This window comes from Cebus imitator, unplaced genomic scaffold, assembly GCF_001604975.1.
Source record: "Cebus imitator isolate Cc_AM_T3 unplaced genomic scaffold, Cebus_imitator-1.0 Scaffold300, whole genome shotgun sequence".
Taxonomy (NCBI): domain Eukaryota; kingdom Metazoa; phylum Chordata; class Mammalia; order Primates; family Cebidae; genus Cebus; species Cebus imitator.
This window is the reverse complement of record NW_016107615.1, coordinates 1,790,126-1,812,587: the sequence shown is the minus strand read 5'-3', so window position 1 is coordinate 1,812,587 and position 22,462 is coordinate 1,790,126. Positions and strand designations below refer to the sequence as shown.

Below are 22,462 nucleotides of genomic sequence, written 5' to 3'. Positions count from 1 at the left end.
TATGCCTAAGGCTAATATGAACATTATCTGTTTGAGTCCCTGCTTTCAGTTTTTCTGTGTATACAGCCAGAAGTAGAATTGCTAATACACAAATTTTTACTTTCATTTTGCTTTTCAAAGCAATCCTGTTTCCTGGTTTTAAAAGTTAAACAGTTCTGTATGGTTTGTAACGAAGAATGGCAGTTACCTGTCCTGCCTTTCTTTACCCCAATTCCCTCTTCAATGTCAACTGTTTTAAATGGGTCAGCTGTTTATTTCATTTATCACATTTATAAATTTTATTCTGATTTACTGATTTTTCTACATTAGACTTTATATTTCTTTCCCACTGTAGAAGATAAAGACTTAATTCCTATATACTATAACGGCAGAGTATTTGAAAATATGAATACAATAAGTTCTCCCAACTCTCAACAAAGTTTTTGTTTTTGTTTTTTTGACTGTCCTAAATTGTTTATTAGGAATGAATTTTACAAACTTATGTTAGCGGTAACGGTGGAGCTGGAGAGTATTGTGCCTTCTCCAAGCTGCCTGGCGAGAACCACCAACAGTGTGGTGGAACTTATGGCCCTCTACAAGGCCACGGCCCTTCGGCCTGCAGATGCCAGCCCACGCATCTCCCTGTGCTTGTGGACTGGTTCGGTGATCCATTGGGTGTCAGGATTTCTTCTGATAGCTTTATGGAATGGATCAATGAGAATAACCTCAAAAAACTTGTATGTGGAATCTTTACCAACTCAGTAAGAATTCAGGACTCTTAAGAGTCCCACAGTGGCATCCAGCTCGCTCCTCTGCAACAGACTGAAGGCTTCCAGCAGACTTCAGCTGGTTAACACCATGATGGACAGACTTGCCATAAGTTACACCCTTAGGAGCTGGGTGTTTTCGGCCACCATGGCGAACATGAATCCTGTATATAACGTAACCTTGCTTGGCCTTGTAGCCCAGGCTGCGCTCTTTATCAGGCCGGGTGGGGCGGGGCGCCCTGCCGAGAGCAGAGAGCTGGCGGTAGGTACTGCCAGCCCCAGACCCTCAGAAGAAAGCGCATGGCATCAGACTGCTTCTCTCTCCATAGCTCCTGGGTATACGTGTGCACCCACCTTGGCTTCCCTGATGGCTGTTGCCCGACAGAAAGGGCAGCAAAGTTATTTAATAAGAAAAGAGAAAAAGCTAAAACATTTGAAAAATTTAATGCCAATAAAGTAAAATTTGAAATACGAGAAAATGAATCACAGGGAACCTAAGTAGAGAAGACAGGCAAAAAGAATTTTACACACATGTATTTAGACTCTAAAAAAACCTAAAAATAACCAAAGAAAATTAACACTGAATGCGATAATTTAAGGCTGTAACTCCCAATGTTGTGAAATAAAAGAAGATACATTATACTAAAACTAACCAAAAGTAAGCTGAATAAACCATGTTAAAATCAGAGAAAGTGACCCTCAAGCAAATAGGGGAAATAGGACCATTTCATCATAATAATTGCATCAACTTTCTAAGAAGACTTATGAATCTCAAACATGTATACACTGAACGAGAGTGCGTCAATCTGTGAATGGCCAAACGGAAGTGACTGGAGGGTCAAGTTTACAGTTATATTTTGAAGACTTTACTACAACTATTCCAATAATGGATAGAAAAAACAAATTGGTAAGAATAGAGAAAACTTGAAGACCATCAATCAAATTGACCTTATCAACACTTTTAGAACACTCTCCTCAACAAAAGGAGAATACACACTGTTTTTCAGTGTACACAAAATATTAAAAAAATACCATATCCATGATTAAATAACCAATCATGTTAAATCACTGCAAAATGATCACTTTAATCAGTTTAAGACAATATAACTCATACTAAGCATGTTCTTGAATCATAACTAATTCAAACTAGAAAGCATTAACATAAAGGCATTTAGAAATTTTATGAATATGTGAAGTTTTACAATATACTTCTAAATAAATAGTCAAACAGAAACTCTCAAGAAAAATTTTGAAAATAAACATCAAAATTTATAGCCTTAAATTTTATATTAGAAAATAAAAAGGAATTAAAGTAGGAATCTAAGTTTTGGCATTAAGGAACAAACATAAAGAATAAATAAACCCAAATAAGCAGAAGTAACATAATAATACAAGAATATGAATCAACAAAATTCAATACACACAAAAAATCAGAAAATATACAAAACGAAAACCTAGTCTTTTGAAAATATTAATAAACATGACAAGCCATTTAGCAGATGGACCAAGAAAAGAAAGAAAATATAAATTGTCAATAATGGAAACAACATTAAAGCTTCATAGACAATAAACAGATAATAAAATGGAAATAAAAATATTATGAAAAATACTATGACTCCAAATTCCACAACTCAGAAGATAAGCAATTCCTTGAATGACACAAACTAACCAAGCATGTTTATAATCTAAGAGATTAACATAAATAATGATTTATCTATTAAAGAAATTGGATTCATAGGTCAAAAACTTCCCAACAAAGTCGACTCCTGGCCCAAATCACTTTAATAGTAAATTCTAAGAAATATTTCAGGAAGAAATAATACTAAGTCTACACAAACTCTTCACAAAATGAAACAAGATCAACACCACTCAATGCCTATTACGAAGCTAGCAATACCCTAATACCAAAACCAAGTAACAAGAAAATGTTGCAAGCAACAAAGTTATAAGAAAATAAGTCACAAGTAATAAGAAAACATTACAAGTAACAAAAACTACAAACTCAAATTTCTCATAAATGTATTATTATAAGTAACAGGAAACAACAGTAACAAGAAAAACATTGCAAGTAACAAAAACTGTAAACCACAATTCGTCATAAACAGAGATGTAGTAAAGAAAATGTGTAAAACATCATAGTAAATCAAATCTTTAGAAAGTTTAATATACTATAATCAAGTGTGGTTTATCCTAGGAATGCAAGACAGGTTTAACATTTAAAGACCAGTCACTGTAATTCACCTCAGTAATAGACTAATAAAAGGAAAATCACTAGGAAGAGAAGGAAAATTATTTAACTTGACAAATTTTAATTTATAGAAACTTACAAGTGGCAATATATTTTTCATCTAAGATCAGAAACAAGACAAGGATTTTCTCTCTCAACACTCATATAGAAAATCATAATGGAAGAACAATAAAATCAATTGTTTTTTAAAAGGCATTTAGATTGTAAGGGGGAAAACACCTATCTTTAGTCAGAGAAAACATTATTATCTATATAGATACTCCAGAGACTACATAAAACTTCCAAAACCAACAAAGAAATTTAGCAAGACATGAAATAAACAGTAGATATTCAAAAGTCAATTTTGTTTATATACATCATTAATGATAGGCTGAGATTCAAAATTCTTAAAGTAGTCCTTCCGATACCACCAAAAATATCAAGTACTTTTGAAAACTACAAAACACTAATAAAATAAGTTAAGAAGAAGGGGTTTTAATTGTTTGTTCTAATGGGGAGATAAACTATGTTCATGGTATATAAGAATTAATATTGTTAAGATGTAATTTTCTTCTAAAATTGATCTATAGGTAAAACACCATCTTGGTGAAAACTCCAGCAGATATTTCTTTTGATGCATCAACTAGCTGATTCCAATGTTTAAATAGAAATGCAAAGGAGTTAGAATAACTAAAACAATTTGTAAAAATAAGAACTAAGTTGCAGATTCACACTACTTGATTCCAAGATGTACCCAAAGCTACAGTAATAAGGCACTGTGCTGTCGGTGGAGGAACAGATAGATATATATCAGTGAAACAAGAAAGTTCAGATAAATTCACAATACTCTGAACAACTGACTTGACAAAGCTGCAAAGTAATTCAAAGATGGAAGGATAGTCTTTTATACAAATGGCACTAAAACAATTGGTCATATAAATAAATACAAAACAGAAAGTGCACCTCAATTGTTTATATTTTATTAAAAAATTAACTGGAAATGAACAATTAACCTAAAGGTAAAATGTGAAATTATAAAATTTCAAGAAAAAAGCACATGCACAATAGTTTCACAAATCACACTCTTGTGCTTTTCCTTACAAAGTATTTCAATGTGTTCACCATGTCTTATTAGTTTATGCATTTCTTGATGATTGGGAAACGTATTATATGCATCTCTCTTCTTCCATTGCCCTGTCTTATATAATAGACTGATATTGATACTCAACACATATTTTATACTTGGTAGATAAATTTCTTTCACACTATGCATCTCACCAAAATATTCCACACTTATTTTTACAGATGTAAATTTTCTTTCAATTTAGGAATATTATCAAGTGTAAAGAAGAAGACGTTAGCTGTTACATTAGTGACCATTTAGCAAGAGAGCAAATGGTAAAAAGTTAGGTGTTAGTGAGGTATAATTTTAGCTCCTAGTGTGAGTGTTAATTGAATGTTACTGCTAATGTTAGAGCTATAACAGTATAATCACCTTATAGGTATAGAAACAAAGTAATTATGGAAGTAAAAGTAGTGAATTAAAACAGGCAGTTAGTGAAAAATCCTGTTAACACACCATTATATTTTTAAATAAGTGAAATTGAATGTATGAAATCAAGAATGCAATACTACTTACAATAGCCACACACACACACACACACACACACACACACAAGAATACCTAGGAGCACAGCTAACCAGGGAGGTGAAGAATCTCTACAATAAGAATTACAAAATATTGCTGAAAGAAATCAGAGATAACACAAACAAATGGAAACACGTTCAAAGCTCATGGACTGGTAGAAATATTGTTAAAATGGCCATGCGTCCCAAAGCAATGTATACATTCAATGCTATTACTATCAAGTTATCAATGTAATTTTTTCATAGAATTAGAAAAAAAAACTATTCTAAAATACATATAAACCAAAAAAGAGACTAAATATAGCCAGAGCAATCCTAAGCGAAAAGAACATCACATTATTCTATGTCAAACTATATTGCAAGAGTATGGTAACCAAACGTCATGGTACTGGAACAAAAACAGACACACAGACCAATGGAACAGGTTAGAGACTCTAAAAATAAAGTTACATAGCCACAACGATCTGATATTTGACAGTCAACAATGTCAAGCAATGGGAAAACAACTCCCTATTCAACAAATAGTGTGGGATAACTGGCTAGTCAAGCATGCATAATATTGAAAATGGATGCCTTCTTTTCACCATACACAAATTCCAACTCAAGATGGATTGAAGACTTAAATGTAAGACCTAAAGCAATAACAACTCCAGAAGAAAAGCCAGGAAATATTCTGGAAATTGGTCTTAAAAGTGAACTTACGACTAGGTCTTTAAAAGCAATTTCAACAAAAACAAAAATAGACAAGTGGGACATAATTAAACTAAGGAGCTTCTATACAGCAAAAGAAACTATCCACAAAGTACATAGACAACCTACAGAATGAGAGAAAATGTTTGCAAACTATGCATCTAACAAAGGTCTAAATCCAGAATCTGTACGAAACTTAAACAAATCAACAAGCAAATAACAAACTCCATTTAAAAAAATAGGGAAAGGTCATGAACAGCCACCTCTCAAAAGAAAGCATCCACCCAGCCAACAAACATGAAAAAATGCTTCATATTACTAATCATTATAGCAATGCAAATCAAAATCACAATGAGGTAGCATCTCACACCACTCAGAATGGCTATAAAAAAAAAAAAAAAAAAAAAAAAGGAAAGCTTGCTGAGGTTGTGGAGGAAGGGGAATGATTACAAACTGGTGGTGGAAATGTAAGTTAATTCAACCTCTGTGAAAAATAGTTTAGGGATATCTTAAATAACTTAATACAGAACTACCATTCAACCTAGTAATGTAATCACTGGGTATATAGTTAAAGAAAAATAAATATTTCTACCAAAAAACCCCAAAAACCAAAAACCAAAAAACACAAGCACTTGCGTATTCATCACAACGCTATTTCCTATAGCATAGTTATGAAATCAGCCTAGGTGCTCATCAACAGTGGACTGGATAAAGAAAATGTGGTACATATACAACATGGAATACTATGCAGCCATAAATATGAATGAGATCATTTCCTTTGTGGCAACATGAATGGAGCTGGAGGTCATTCTCCAAAGTGAATTAACACAAGAACAGGAAACCACATACCACATGTTCTCATTTATAAATGAGAGTTAAATATCAGTTGCGCATGGACACAAAGTGAAGAAAAGCAGACATTGGTGCCTATTGAGGGTGGAGGGTGGGAAAGTGGTGAGGATCAAAAAACTACCTATCAGAAATTGTGCTTACTACCTGGGTGATGAAATCATTTATACACCAAACCCCAGTGATGTGTAACTTACCTATACAACAAACCTACCCATGTACCCCCAAAACTTAAAATATAAGTTGAAAACAATTAAAAAAATAAAATGAAGGTAGTCAGTCCAAAAAATGGTGTAAAAAATTCTTGATATTCAATTAAACTGTTCTGAACTTTATATTCAAAGAGAATTTTGAGGACAAAACAAGCATATAATATTCAATTTTGTATGTATTTGCTTTCTTATAAGCAATTACTAATCATACCTATTTTTTAAAATATTCCAAGACTTGATGATTTTTCAATTGTTGAGTCAGGTTATTTTTTTAAGTTTGTTGCTGTTGTTGCTCACCTTCTAATGGAAAGGGTTTAATGTTCAGAATGTGGTTTCTATTTCTATTAATCTTACGTGTTTGATAAAAAATTAAGGAAGAGATGCACAATTTGAAATAATGAACACCTCCCTAAAGCAGAAGGTGAGGTAGATTAGAGAAGTTTACCAACAGGTAATAATTAAATAATAAAACCCAGAAAGACGTATTGTTTGTTTTATGAATTACATGTGAAAATATGATAATTATGTAAATTATTTCCAATTTCTATTTTGTCCACTTTTTTTGCTATGTATACAAATATTTCCTGTGTCTTAATATAACAGATAGCAGTCAAAGTTAGCCATATCTTAGGAATGTGAGAGCAATATTTATGTTAACCCTTGAAATTTACTTGCCCTGACCTTTTTGGAAATTCAATAGCCTCCTTAAAAGTACAAGGATGCCAAAGTAAAAGTTCATTATTACTTGATGCCAAGATTAAGATCCCCTCTTGTATTAGTCTGTTCTCATGCTGCTAAAAGGGCATATTGGAGACAGGGTAATTTAGAAAGGAAAGAGATTTAGTTGACTAACAGTTCAGCATGGATGGGGTGGCCTCAGGAAAATTATGTAAAATCATGGTGGAGGGGAAGCAAACATGTCCTTCTTCGCAAAGCAGCAGGAAGGAGAAGAATGAGAACCAAATAAAGAGGGAAGCCCCATATAAAACTATCAGAACTCGTAAGAATATCAAGGGGCAAATTGCCCCATAATTCAATTACCTCCCACCAGGTCCCTCCGATGACACATGGGGAACCTGGGAACTAAAATTCAAGATAAGATTTGGGTGGAGACACAGCCAAACCATATTACCTGTACTTAAAAGTAAGACAGAATAACACTAATGGTGAGGAATAATATTAATGATGAGCACTTCTCTTAGTGACTGTAATAGGATGTTAAAACAAAATATTTCATCACTTTTTTCTCTCCTCTATTTATTCTTTCATTTTGTATCATGCTCTTTCTTGCATCATTCTAAAATGAATTTGAGAAAGCTATACAAATGACTATAATACAAAATTACCAAGATAAACAGTTTATGGAATGAAATTGAAGGAAAAGTAGAGCTACTAATAAAAGATGGTGTAAGACTAACACACTTTAATGTGCAGTACAGTAACCAGAAATACTAACAAGATATCTTTTTCATCAGTGCCTGTAGGGTGTGCACATCTTCCACATATTCACTCAAAGTGAAGCTGGCTGACGTGTTTGTAGGAATGATGTATTCATATCATTCGATTCACTCAGAGGAGAATAAAGGTATATGTAAAGAAGGGAGCAGGTAGGTGAAAAATCTTATAGTTTTCAGTGTTTCAGGCTTTCATAATTTTTTAAATTATACTTTAAGTTCTGGAGTACATGTGCAGAACGTGCAGGTTTGTTACATAGGTATACACGTGCCATGGTGGTTTGCTGCATCCATCACCCCATCATCTACATTAGATATTTCTCCTAATGGTATCCCTCTCCAATCCATCCACCCCTATACTGTCATAGTTTTTTAAGATACAAAGTATTTATATCATTTTCAGAGTAGTCATTTGAAGTGTTCTGAGGATTACAGAAGTCTATAAGCATTTGAAATATTTTTTGGAAAACATCTCTTAATATGTTGTATAAATGACCCAGAAATATATCTATGCATTTACAGTCATTTCATTTTCAACCAAGGTATCAAGAAAATGGGGAAAGGACAGCTTATTCAATAAATGGTGTAGGAAAACTGGATATCCCATGTTTATTTTATCCCTATTCACAATAGCCAAGATATGAAATCAACTTAAATATTCACCAATAGATGAATGGATAAACAAAACATACATTTACACAATTGAATATTACTAAGCCTTAAAAAAGAATTAAACCCTGCCATTTGCAAAAATTTGGATGAAACTAGAGGACATTATGTTAAGTGAAATAAGCCAGGCACAGAAAGGAAACTATTACATGCTCTCACTTTTATGTGAGAGCTACAAAAATTGATTTCCTAAACATAGAGAGTAGAATGATAGTTATCAAAGGATTGGAAGGATTGTGGAAAGGGGAAATAAAAAGAAGATTGTTAATGGGTACAAAAGTAGAGTTACATAGAAGGAATAAGATTTAGTATTCAGTAGCCCAATAAGGTAACCACAGTAACAATAATTTATTGTATATTTCAAAATTACTAGAAAAGTAGAATTCGAATGTTGCTAACACAAAAAAATGATAAATATTTTAGGTGATGGATACACCAATTCTCCTAATTTAGCCATCACATATTGTATGCTGGTATCAAAATATCACATGCACTCTGCAAATATGTATAGCTATTATGTATCTATAAAAATAAAAAAGCTTAAAAGATATGAGATAAATTAAATTTAGAAATCAGTTTTAGAAGTTGGAATTCTATAAGTTCACAAATGGAATAAATACTTTGAGTCTAATCCCATCTCTTGATTCTGAGCCCCTCAAGGGCATGCATGCTATCTAATTAATCCAAGATTCCCAGTCATCCTTAGCACCATGTTTTACCCAATAGTTTTCAGGAAAAAAATGTTGATTTGTTTAAGAGGAAACAAGCTTTTTGTTTAGTTTAATTTATTCGTCCACAAATGCAAACTGAATACTACATATTTATATTTAAAAGCTTTTCAATTTTTCTTGAGGAAAGAAGTACTTTTTGCACCCTCAGTTATGGGGCCACAGGGAGTAAAATGAAAAAACAAGAACTTCAATAATTAATTGTGTGTGTGTGTGTGTGTGTGTGTGTGTTTGTGTCTACATAAACGTTAAACGTTTTCATTTTATTTTACCTATGATAGCAGACAGTGCTGGTTACCTCCCTAATATCCATTCTCCCCATCTTCTAAAACTAACCGAATATTAAATTCTTTTAGAGTCACAAGTTGTCCAGAAAATCTACATTCTCCAGGATGCTTTGCAAATTCTAGCCACCATGCAAAATAATTCTACAAATAAGACAAAAACATAAGCATTATGGATGAACTAAAAAGGGAGTCAGCCAATATATGCCTTCTGTCCTTCCACTGTTTCTTGGCTACTGGGAAACTTGCAGTTATCTTGCGTGTTTAAAGACAGAAGCCTCATACCAAGTATGGAAATATTCTGGGTCCCTGACACAGCACTGGATCCACAATTCTAGATCAGTATTGTTTACCTCTGAACTTCTTTAGTGCAAAAGAATTACAAAAATATTTGAATAAGGGAATACAGCAGATTGTTTATAAGTCACTGCTGATTGCATCTTGTGTGTTATATTAGCCACTTGCCCAGAAGAGAATTAGGAGTTCATAAATATATAAAAATATACAATAAATAGTTTAACAGGGGAAGGAAAAATAATAGTGTGTGGAAAAACGGATACTCACATGAAGTTAGTTCAGTGAGGAAAAAAATGCTAGGCCCTGTAGACTTTGTTAGAAGAGGCTTAGAAGTGTGTTTGAGTTTTATAGGAGTCAATATTGAAGTGGATACATGATCATAATACTGTGATCAAAGGAAATCAGTTAAAGCCTACCTCTCCCTAATATTCTGGTTCTAGAATGGAATGGGTTGAGAAAAGACTAATGATACAGAAGAATATGTTAGGGCAAGAGGTAGTAGTGTGTTTGGATAAGAAAATGGAATTATTCTCAGCAAAGAGTAACTATCATGGTGATGTTCAGTCTCTGATCACACACTGTATACCATGCTGTGTCAGGGAAGTGGAAACAGCTCTGAAGTTACTAAGTAGTGTATGAAACCTTATCCAACAACCAGACAATAGATTCTGGGTTAAGGCTTCGCTGTAATCTTACTTCTAAAAGTAATCAAGTCATTATGAAATCCATTTATAAATTATGGTGAAGGAACAACTTAACCTAGAAACTCATGGACTGCTCTCTATACATATGACTTTGATAATACCAAGTAATTTTTTGTCATAAGTAATTTTCAAACTTTTGAAGAAAAATAAACCAACAAAATTAGTTGGGCTTTTACTAGAGGGCAGGAGAATTCCTTGAATAATATGCTTATTCTATTGTAGGAAAATTTGATAATAAAGACCTGATAAAATTCAAGTCACAGACTTAAGAATAAATAAGAATGTATCTCTTCTTTCTGGAAACTTCTCACCTTGAAAACAAATCCCAGGACAGACTTGAATCTAGAGACACTTTATGGTACACACCATGTGGCTTAAAATCAGGAATCTGTAGAGCTGGGTTTACCAAAGGTGAAGAATAAACATTTATCATTTTCAATACTACTTCATCAATTTTTGAAAATAAGTAGATCAATGAATAAAAGGCTCTATTTCCTAGACCGTGAATGCTAAAAAGAGTATACTTCCACTAGAAAAAAAAATTCTTTGGTAGATTAAGTTGAGCATTAGCTATTGCTATTCCTCTAAGATTTCTTTCAGGAGGACCTAATTTTGTAATCAATACAATTGCTTCAAAATTTTGAATTATGTATCTCTTGGCCACAAGTCTAGATTCAGCAGTTACTGTCTCTTCTTAGTGGGCCATAATTCCTTCCCTTGCCTTCTCTCTCCTTCCTTTTCTGCTCTATATTCTCCTTTTCTTTCTTTTCCATTTCTTCCCTTTCCTTTCTATTTTTTTTTAATTTCCAGACAATGCTTGATAATTCCCTAGAGTGTAGAAACAGTGATGGTTTATTGTTCTCCTGTACCCCCGTTCCCTCATAAGCATGAAACACATGAGCAAGTGATTTCTCTTAACAATCATTTTGTGGACTGGAAAGGCTATTACTGTCAGAAGAGTGGACAGCAAATGAAGTGAGGTAGAAAAACATACATGAATGAAAATCTGGGTGAGCCCTTTACCAGAAATTTCGTATATAGATAAAATTCTATGTTTCTGGATAAAAGTTAAAAATCATTGTGTTCCTGCATTTCAAGGTCTTGCCTTACACATAGACTTCTACAATTAAGGAAGCTACTTGTTACTTTTTTTCCCGTAGTTTTACTTCTTTTTACAATTTAGAATGATACATTGAACAAGTTAAATTAATTGAAGTTCCAGCAGTTTAACCAACTGAGAGAAACTTTTATGAAAAAAAAATATGTAAAGTGATTTGTATTTGACGTAAGCCTTTTCTTTCTGAATTCACGTTTGAGTTATAACTAAGACAAGACATTTGTGTTTTTCTCTGCTTAATGAGTGCTCCACACTATTTCTAGTACACAGGATTGCACTGTTATCCAATTAGGAAAGTATACAGGATGCAAGGCTTATCATTATTCTGCACATAATTGAGTTGTGCATCTTACACCATCATCAGTGTTTTATTTTCCTCGGAGATGCTTATTATCATGCATAGATTTTGCTTTTTGGCAGAACTGAGGATTTCCTTTGGGGGTTGAACCTCAAAGTAACTTGACATCCTCATTAACTTTTATGGCAGCTAAGGTATTAAGCATCCTTAGACTGAAGAGTAGTCTCAAAAATTTTCCTATCATTCCTTTTCCCCTCGATTCATTGCATACAATCTTATATTGTTGTGATTCAGAAAAAAATGAGAAGAAAACCAAACTAAATCATTCAGATTTTTGAATATTTCATGTATGTTTAACAGAGATAGCAAATGCTTTTTTTTCTCCTAAACAAAGAGCAGACAGCCTATGAAAACATACATTTAGTACTTCACATAACCATTTAGTTTTGTTATTTCAGAGAACTTGAAGCCTGAAACATATTTTAGTGACTGCAGATTACCCATCTTATTTTATAAATGAAGTTCTGAAGGCTCAGAGAGTGTAAAAGACTCACAAAGGTGGCAGAAGAAAATTAAAGCCACAGGGTTTTATTTTTTTAAGCCAAATGCATTTAATGCACTTTAAAGGATGTTTAAGTGTTTAAAATGTAGGACTATAATACAGGTTAAAGACAATGATGCAAATTTCATTTATTTCCAGGTTATTCTCTAGATCACTGTAATTCATCTTTCTAATATGTATATTTAAATACAGTGTTTCTCTGTTTAAAATGCTTTGCTAGCTCTTCTTCACCTATATTTGTATTTCACAAATTTGAATGAGTATCAGAATCCTCTAGTACTCATTATGTCATGCTCCTTTTTCAGCAAAAAAAGCACGTATTGTATTATACTCTTATTTTTTTTAAGATTATATGTTTTCTCTTTCAAATGGTTCTTGAAAATCTTGACAACTATGTTTTATATTGTTAAATTTCCTGCAACATATAATGGTGTTTTTCACATAGTAAACTGCCCACTGAACATCCATTTTTATTGCAAGCCCATTGTGGATACCTTTTTCTTCTTTCAGAATTCAGTGTTAAAAAATCTCTGATTAATTTTTTTCCTACCAAAATATACCATGCTTACTTTGGGCTGGAAGTGTGCATTTACAAGTCTCTTTTATTGAGATGCCCTCTACTGTTTACCCACCCACCAGAAAGTATGGAGGAGGATACCATTCATTAGGACCAAAAAGGAACTTGGAGTCTGGGGCAGGGAATTGGAAATGGCTGTGGCTTTCTGGGTAAAGGTAGCCTTGAAATGAAGCACTCGATTAACTGCTTGATGTAGGAAAAATATTCGTGAAGATATCTTAATCTTCACTAACCAAAGTGTTTAACATGTATTTTATAATTGTGGAATCGAGAACTGTGCACGGATGGGCTGGCACAGTGGCTCGTGCCTGTAATCCCAGCACTTTGGGAAGTCGAAGTGGGTGGATCACCTGAGGTTAGGAGTTTGAGACCGGCCTGGTCAAAATGATGAAACTCGGTCTCTAATAAAAATACAAAAATTATCAGGGCATGGGGGCATGTAATCCCAGCTACTTGGGCTGAGGCAGGAGAATTACTTGGGCCTGGGAGGCAGAAGCTGCAGTGAGCCGAGATCGTGCCACTGAACTCCAGCCTGGGCAAAAGACTGAGACTTCATCTCAAAGAAAAAAAAGAAAGAAAGAAATGTGCATGTACGTATCTACATCCATCTCTTCATCACACCCATGAAACTTGGAAATCCACGTGTTACAGTTTCAGAGTAGGGTTACATTCACAAAAACATAGGCCAGTCCTCAGAGCAATGTTAAAGTCACTCAAATCCTTTGCTTTAATTCCTAAAGAACATTAAAATGGGATACAGAGACATACCCCAATTTTACAAGCTCTTTATTACTATTTTCCTCAATTCTTTAGTTGTTCCCTAAACTCTCCAGAAGTTACAGAAACCTTCACATTCATGCCATTGCTGATTTTTCCCAGATAATTTTATTTTCTTGATGACCTTTGTCTTGACCAGAACTCCTAATTATGGCCACACCATGCACTCACAGCAACCATAGTGCTAACCCATGAAGTTCCAGCTGCTCAGTTCTGGAAGGAGTAAACTCTATTTTCCACGCTTATTGACTTTCTCACTAGAATTAACCTATCTCTTTCCATCAGGAATTTAGCGTAGATGATTATACTCACATGTTAGTAATTTTATAAATTATATACATCCACATGTAATTTATCAATTATTAGTAGTTATAATTTTAAATGTTTAGTATATAAAAGATGGTAAGTAAAATATATTAATTAAACAACCTCCATGTATACTACCAGATGATAAACACAATTAGCAGATCATTATATCTTTTCTGATTATAGATAAATATTTTAATATATACAACCTAAGAGCAGAATTTGAATTATATTATAAATATGCTTTTCTCTTCCCACTTATTCTATAATGACACTTTCTATTGAAACTTTAAGAGCTTTCATAAAAATGTTATTTTTAATATATGTAATTAGATGAATATTCCATAATGTCTGCAAACATGCTCAAGTACATGGACATTTAGGTGGAAAATAAATATCGAAGTGAACTTTACAAGCTTCCATTTTATAGAAAGAAAAGTCTGGTTTTAATACCTGAGGAGATTCACAACTTCTTTTGAAAACTTCAAAATCATCAAAGAACCAAAGATGCTTTCAACTCTCCCCCAAAATAATGTTTGGTGTAAAAGGAAGCTGGCTTAGGTTCAGTTAAACACTCTTTTTAAGTTACCTAGAGAGTAAGTCAAGGTGTGCTTGCTCTATTCTAGCGGTAGGAATACCTGTTTATTACATGTCTAATCTTTTAAATTAAAAATTAAGTTCAGCTGCAAATTTCTTTTTCAAATTTTGTTTTTATGATTACCATAAGTATATGCTCATCAGAAGATATTTTAAGCTCACTGTAATCATTCAATTCCTTCATCAATCTAATGCAGACAGTACTTAGTTTTCATGGTAATTTTATTCAGTATTTTGCAGTCCAGACATACTAAAAATGCATTTTTTTTTAACAAATGAAATTGGAACAGTCAGGGGAAAGAGGCTGAATCTGATGGAATTTTTAAGTAAATGCCTACTTTGGCATTCAATTTATTTATTCAATGAGAGGGCAATTGACAAATAAAGAGAAAAATGATATGTTTTAATCATATTTTAAATTCATAGCTTAGCGTTGTGACAGAAGGTACTAAACAACGTAGGATAATACTTTCCTTCTCTGAGCTTCTAACAAAAGAAGCTTTAAAAGTTGCAGACATTAACCTTTCTTGTAACCTTGTAAAACTGGCACAGTCCATACTTTGTAGTTAAAGGAGCAGAGCAACTGAGAGGTTAAAGTCATAGTGTAAAGTGCATATAACAACTTAGCAAGCAGAGTCAAGATGAGTCTCTCTGTTTTACTGTTATACTTAACTGATGCCTTCCTTGCAAAAGGGGAAATGCTACTATTATGACAGTAACGACGCTGACGGTGATGAGAGAAATGGTGATGGCTACTTGAACTGCTAACACGATTCTAATGGTAATAGTAATCAGAACAAAGGACTGCCATCGTTATGAAAATTTGAAGAGATTCAAAAATTTTCATCCACAGAAATGAAAAAATGCAAACACCATTTCAAATAAAGGTTTAGAATGAAAATGTGCTTTAAAAAACGTATATTTTTAAGTTAGGTTATGTTAAGATTATTAACCTCAGGGTTAAATAAATGTAGGGAACAAGATATAAAGTTGTATCATTCTTAGAAGGGCAATTTCGTTTGTTCTCTCTTTATTTACTAGTTAGTTATGAAAGAGATTGATCCTTTTTCTTTCTTTTTTTTTTTTTTTCAGAATTCTGGCAGGAATGTTTAGGTTGAACTAAATGAAATCTTGTTTTTACAGGTCAAAAGGGTCAAATAATAGAAATTACATGTGATTCACTTAACAAAACTAAACCTATTTGGTTTCTCTCTTAAAACAGTTTATCTAGGTCTTCTCTTGTTTTGTCTTCCCTACTAATGTTTACTGGCTTATCTAACCTTCCCCGACTCTACTTATTTTTATCTTATAAGGTGTCCTTGCTTCATGTTTGTAGCCAAGAGGGAAACATTTACAACATTTCCTAGACTGTTGTTTGTCCGGAATAGAAGCTCTAGGTTTCAGATCTTCTTCCATTAAAATGATACGTAGATAGAATTAGGGGAGTGAAAATTCATCTCTACACTTTTGGGGTTTTTTCAGCTTGGCCTGAGAATCAAATTGCCATGAGACAGATGAACAGAAGAAAATATACAAATTTATTTAATATAAGTTTCACGTAGCATGGAAGCCACCAGAAAGAAATGAAGATTCAAGGCAGAGTTGAACACATATATATTGAATTAGATAGAGTATTAAATTGTGAAAACATAACTAAATTATGTAGTGAGGTTAAATGAAGGAAAGACTCATTTCAACAAGGTCTATATAGAACTCTTGTCAGTCTTAACTTTCTGTCCTTGATGATAAAAATGCTACATTCCTTCTAGTATAGGAAAGGCACCTTTCACATAAAAATTCCACATTTTGCTGTTAAGGAACTAAAGAAAGGTAAGAGTAATTTTTGTGTACTTGCTGTTTTCCAAGCTGCCTTTAACTCAAAATAGTAAATCTGACAAAGTAGTGTATTTTGAATGGCATATTCTTAACTCCTTCAAAACCAAAACTAACTACACATTAAAAAGAATCATATATAATGATCAAATGGAACTTATCCAAGGAATGCAAGGGTAATTTAACATCCAAACACTAATCAATGTTGTACACTATATAAACAGAGTAAGGATCAAAAACAATATGATTGTATAGAGGGATACACAAAAAGCATGTGACAGGTTTTAACACCTTTTATAATGAAAGAACAAAAATGGGATCCAATAAAGAAGAGAGGTAAACTTTTTTTACCTAATAAAGGCCATTTATAAAAACAAACAAACAAACACAAAGCAACTCCCAGATAATATTTCATTATTTAACGGTGAAACACTGGATGTTTTCACCTAAATTTGGAAGAACATAGTGATTTCTGTTTTTGCCATTGTATTTAACATTGTAGTAGAGCTTCCAGCCTCAGCAATTAAGCAAGAAAAGTAAATAAAAGCCATCAGATTGGAAAGGTAGAAGTAAAATAATCTCTGTTTACAGATGGCATAATGATGTATATAGAAAATACTGAGCAACCCACTAAAAAATTAGAACTAATAACTGTGTTTGGAAAGATTGCTGCCTCAAACTAAATATCTAAAAAATTAGTTGTATTTTTACATACCAACAATAAAAACTTTGAAAATAAAATTAAGAAAACAATTCTGTTTCAACTGTATAAGATAGAATAAATCTAACAAAGAATAAAATCTAAACTAAGAATAAATCTAACAAAGAAATGTAAGGCTTGTACACTGGAAACCATAAAACATTGTTGAAAGAGATTGCATAAAACCTAAACAAATGGAAAGACATCACATGTTCATAGACTGAAATACTTATTTTATTAAGATGATAATAGTTTCCAAATTAATCTATAGATTCACTGAAAATCTTATCAAATTATTATGTGGCTGGCATAGAGAAAGTAATCAGCTTATCCTAAAATTCATATGGAAAAGCAAAATCTCAGAATAGCCAAAACAGTTTTGAATATGAACAAATTTGAAGGGCTCACTCTTTCTTATTTCAAAACTTAATACAAAGATACATTAATCAAGATATTGTGACATTGGTGCAAGAATAAGTATATAGATCAATAAAACAGAATTGAGAGTCTATTTCATACTATTATAAAAATCCATATTATAATGAATTGTTTTTCAATAAAAAATGCTCACACAATAATCAAATTGGCTTTTCAACAAATTTTGCTCAGACAGTTGGACAGTCACATGCGTAATTATAAACTTAGATTCTGCATTAGTCTATTCCGGGACTGCTATAAATATACAACCTGAGACTGGTTAATATACAGAAATAAAGTTTAATTGACTCACAGTTCCACATGGCTGAGGAAGCCTCAGGTAACTTGCAATCATAGCAGAAGGTAAGGGGGAAGCAAGGCACATCTAAAAGGTGGCAGGAGAGAGCGAGAGAGAAGGTGGAAGCAGCAGACACTTATCAAACAACCAGATCTCATGAGAACTCACTCACTATCATGACAAGAGCATGAGAAAACCTCCCCCATGATCCAAAAACTTCCCACCAGGTTCGTCCCTCGACATGTGGCGATTAGAATTTGGATTGCAATTCAAGATGAGATTTGGGGAGGGACATAGCTAAATCATATTAGGTTTCTACCTGACCTCATATGTAAAAATTAACTCCAAATGGAACCAACACCTAAGTGTATGAGCTTACACTAAAGTACCGACTCTTAGATGGAAACAAAAGCCTAAATTATTGGGACTTTGAATTAGGCAATAATTATTCAGAGGTGACACCAAAAGTATATGCAGCAAAAGAACAAACAGATAAACTAGACTTCATCAAAATTAAAATTGAAACTTTTGCAATTTAAAGAAAACTATCAAGAAAATGTAAAAAAAACTTGCAGAATGGCAGAAAATATGTTCAAATCATATACAGTTTTGCATCATTTAATGAGGAGGATACAGTCTGAGAATTGTGTTGTTAGGCAATTTTGTCTTGCAAACACAATAGAATGTACTTACACAAACCTAGATAGTAGAGCCTACTACACACTTAGGCTAGATGGTATAGCCTATTGCTCCTTGGCTACAAACCTGTGCAGCATGGTACTCTGCTGAGTATTGTAGGCAATTTTAGCACAATGATAAGTATTTATGTGCCTAAACATATCTAAATGCAAGAAGGGTATAGTACCAATACGGTATAAAACATTTAAAAAATGGTACACCTGTATTAGACACTTATAAAAGGAGGTTACTGGACTGGAAATTGTTCTGGTGAGTCAGTGAATGGGGATTGAATATGAAGGCCTACGACATTCCTATACATTACTGTAGACTAGATAAGCACTCTACACAGGCTATACTAGGTTGATTAAACTATTTTATTTCTTCAATAATAGATTAACCTGAGGTTACTGTAGCTTTTTACATTATAACATTTTTAACTTTGAAAACTTTTTCACTTTTGAAATAACACTTACCTTAAAACACAAACATATTGCATAGCTGTAGGAAACAATTTTCTTCCTTGTAGCTTTATTCTATATATTTTTTTGAATTATTTATTAATTTTTATATTTAAAAAATTTTGTTAGGAACTAAGACATTAATACACACTTTAGCTTATGCCTACATAGGTCAGCATCATCAATATCAGTGTCTTCTAACTCTACTTCTTGTCCTCCTAGAAGTTGTACAGAGCAATAACACACATGAAGTTGTCATCTTCTATAATAATGCTTTCTTCTGTGATACCTCCTGAAGGATACTCCTGGAGTTCCTTCACAGTAAACTTTTTAAAATAAGTAGCATAAATACTCTCTAAAACAGTGATAGAAAGTATAGTAGAGTAAATGTATAAACCAGTAACAAAGTCATTTATTATCACTGTCAAGTATTATGTACTATATATAATTTTATGTACTATATATAATTTATACCAGCATTACCCAAACTTTTTGGCACCAGGGGCCAATTTAGTGGAAGAAAATTTTCCCATGGATGGGGATGGAGGTTGTGATGGGGGTGAGGATTATTTCAGGATAAAACTGTTAGACCTCAGATTATCAGGTATTAGTTAAATTCCCATAAGGAATGTACAACCCAGATCCCTCATATGCTCAGTTCACAAATAGCATGTATGCTTCTACAAGAATCTAATGCCACTGCTGATCTGACAGAAGAGGGGAGCTCAGGTGTTAATGCCCACCCCACTGCCCCCTCCTGCTTTGCAGCCCAGGTCCTAATAGGCCACGAATCTGTACCAGTCTGCAGATGAGAGCTTGGGGACCCCTGTTTTATATAATTGGCAATAAAAAGCATCACCACAAATTGGTGAGCAATGCTTTCATCTATGATGTCACAATGGTTACTATGTCACTAGGTAATAGGAATCTTTCAGTTCCATGCTAGTCTTATAAGACCACCATCATATATGCAACCCACTGTTGACGAAAAAGCCATTATGTGGCACATGACTGTAACTATAAGCGTAGTATCCAGAATACATTACAAACTCTTATAACTCCACAATAACAAGACAAATAATCTAAGTAAGAAATGGGCAAAGAAATTGAACAGACATTTTTTCAAACAAGATACACAAACAGCCAACAAGCACATGAGAAGATGAACAACATCATCATTTGTTAGAGAAATTCAGTTAAGCTCACAATGAAATACCACTTTACAGTTTTTAATGTATCTATAAGCAAAATGTTGTACAATAATAAGTATTGGCAAGGATGTAATCATATTTGAACCCTATACATTAGCTGTGAGAATGCCCAATGTTGCAACCATTTGGAAAACTTTGTGGCAGTTCTTAAAAATGTTAAACATAGAGTTATCATATGCAATGATCTGAATGTTTCTGTCCTTCAAAATGCATATGTTGAAATCTAATCACCAGTGTGATGGCATTAGCAGGGAGTTGAGGAGGGGGTTTTGACTAGTCATGAGGGCTCAGTCTGACTCATGAACAGGATCACTGACTTTATAAAAGAAGCCCCAGAGGCCTTGCCCCTTTCACCACTTAAGGACACATTGAAAAATCACTGTCTATGAACCAGGAAACAGGCCTTCACCATACACCTAATGTGCTAGCACCTTGATATTGGACTTCCTAGTCTCTTTTTTCTTCACATTTATTTATTTTATTGCATTTTAGGTTTTGGGGTACATGTGAAGAACATGCGAGGTTGTTGCATAGGTGCACACGTGACAGTGTGATTTGCTGCCTTCCTCCCCATCACCTACATCTGGCATCTCTCCCCTTCCTAGCCTCTTGAACTATGAGAAATAAATTTCTATTGTTTATAAACTGCTCAATGAATGATATTTTGTTATAACATCCAAATGAACTAACATATCATAGGACAAAGCAATTCCAGTCCTAGATACTCAAGTGAAATGGAAACATATTTCCAAACAGAACCTTTTAGATAAATGTTTATAGCAGAATTGTTCACATTAGGCAACAATTGAAGACAATATAAATTAGCAACTGATGAAGGAATGAATAAAATGTGGAATCTCTATACAATAAAATGTGATCAAGGGAAAAATCAGAACCAAAGCAAAACAAAACAAAATAGAAAACAGATTGAAGTTTTAATATATGTTAAACATAAATGAACCTTGAAAATATCATTCTGTATTAAAGAAACCTGACACAAAAAAACACATCTAGTATGATTCAGTTTCTATGAAATGGCCAGAATATACAAACGTATAGAGAAAGAATGTAGATTAGTAGTTGCCTGGGGCTGGGGGTTGGAGGAATAGTGAGTGACTGCTAATGGTTTGTTTTGGGGGTGACAAATATTTTGAAATCAATTTGTTATGATTATTACACAACTCTGTGAGTATACTAAAAATGATTTAACTGTACATGTTAAATAGATGAACCATGTGATATGAGTTATGTATTAACAAAACTGCTTATCTAAGTTAATAGCATTGTTTAGTAAATTTTCTCTAAATTACTACTCTAATCCTTATTAAGAGAAACAAGCTATAAAAGAGGCTAACACTATCAAGAATGTCAAGGACCCTGAAAAAGCCCCAGTTGCAAAGGATGGACTCTAAAAACACTTGACTAAAATGTTTCCACCTGATAAAATGATATTTACTTTTAATAATGCATTACACTTCAGCTTCATGGTATGTAATGGAACAGCAAAGCCAAATTCCTGATATCCGTTGTCTCTACATGATCCATGTTTGATCATGACCATGCACCAATTTACATGGCTGGGATAATAAATCGCATTCTGTCTCAGTTACGTCAACTAGGCTTTACTGTGCTCATGACCTGAAGCTTCCTGGTTCTGTTCTTACTTTTCTGTCTTTACATGCCATAAAAAAAAAATCTCAGAAAGCCTCAGAGTTGCCTCTTCTTGTTGCTTTATTATATTGATATGGAAATAATCCTTTTTCCATTTATAGTTTTGTTAAGTCTGTGACTAAGCGAATTTAGCAACTCAGTCAATTCAGTTCAAAATTCAGTCAAAGCAGCTGCTTGGTCAACTAAAATGTCCTAATGCCTTAGTGATATATAAACAGAGTTTAAGTGTGTCGAAACACTAAACATCGGCATTATAAATCAGAATCCGTTTCCCCAAATGATAGCTTAATGTTTTCTAACTCCTGTGTGATTTTGCTGACAATCACATTAATTCTTTGCATAATGCTGCATCGTGTTTATGCACTTTCACCAGCTGAATTTGCACTAGGCTCCACAACCATTACATGTTGTAGATTTTGAATTTACGAGGACTTCTGCCAAGATGACCGAAT

General features: G+C 33.4%; 1 pseudogene; it reads right to left on the bottom strand.

The window, feature by feature from the left end:
• Nucleotides 1–483: 483 nt before the first annotated feature.
• Nucleotides 484–21,900, bottom strand: LOC108285558 (annotated as a pseudogene).
• Between the last annotated feature and the right edge of the window lie 562 nt (nt 21,901–22,462).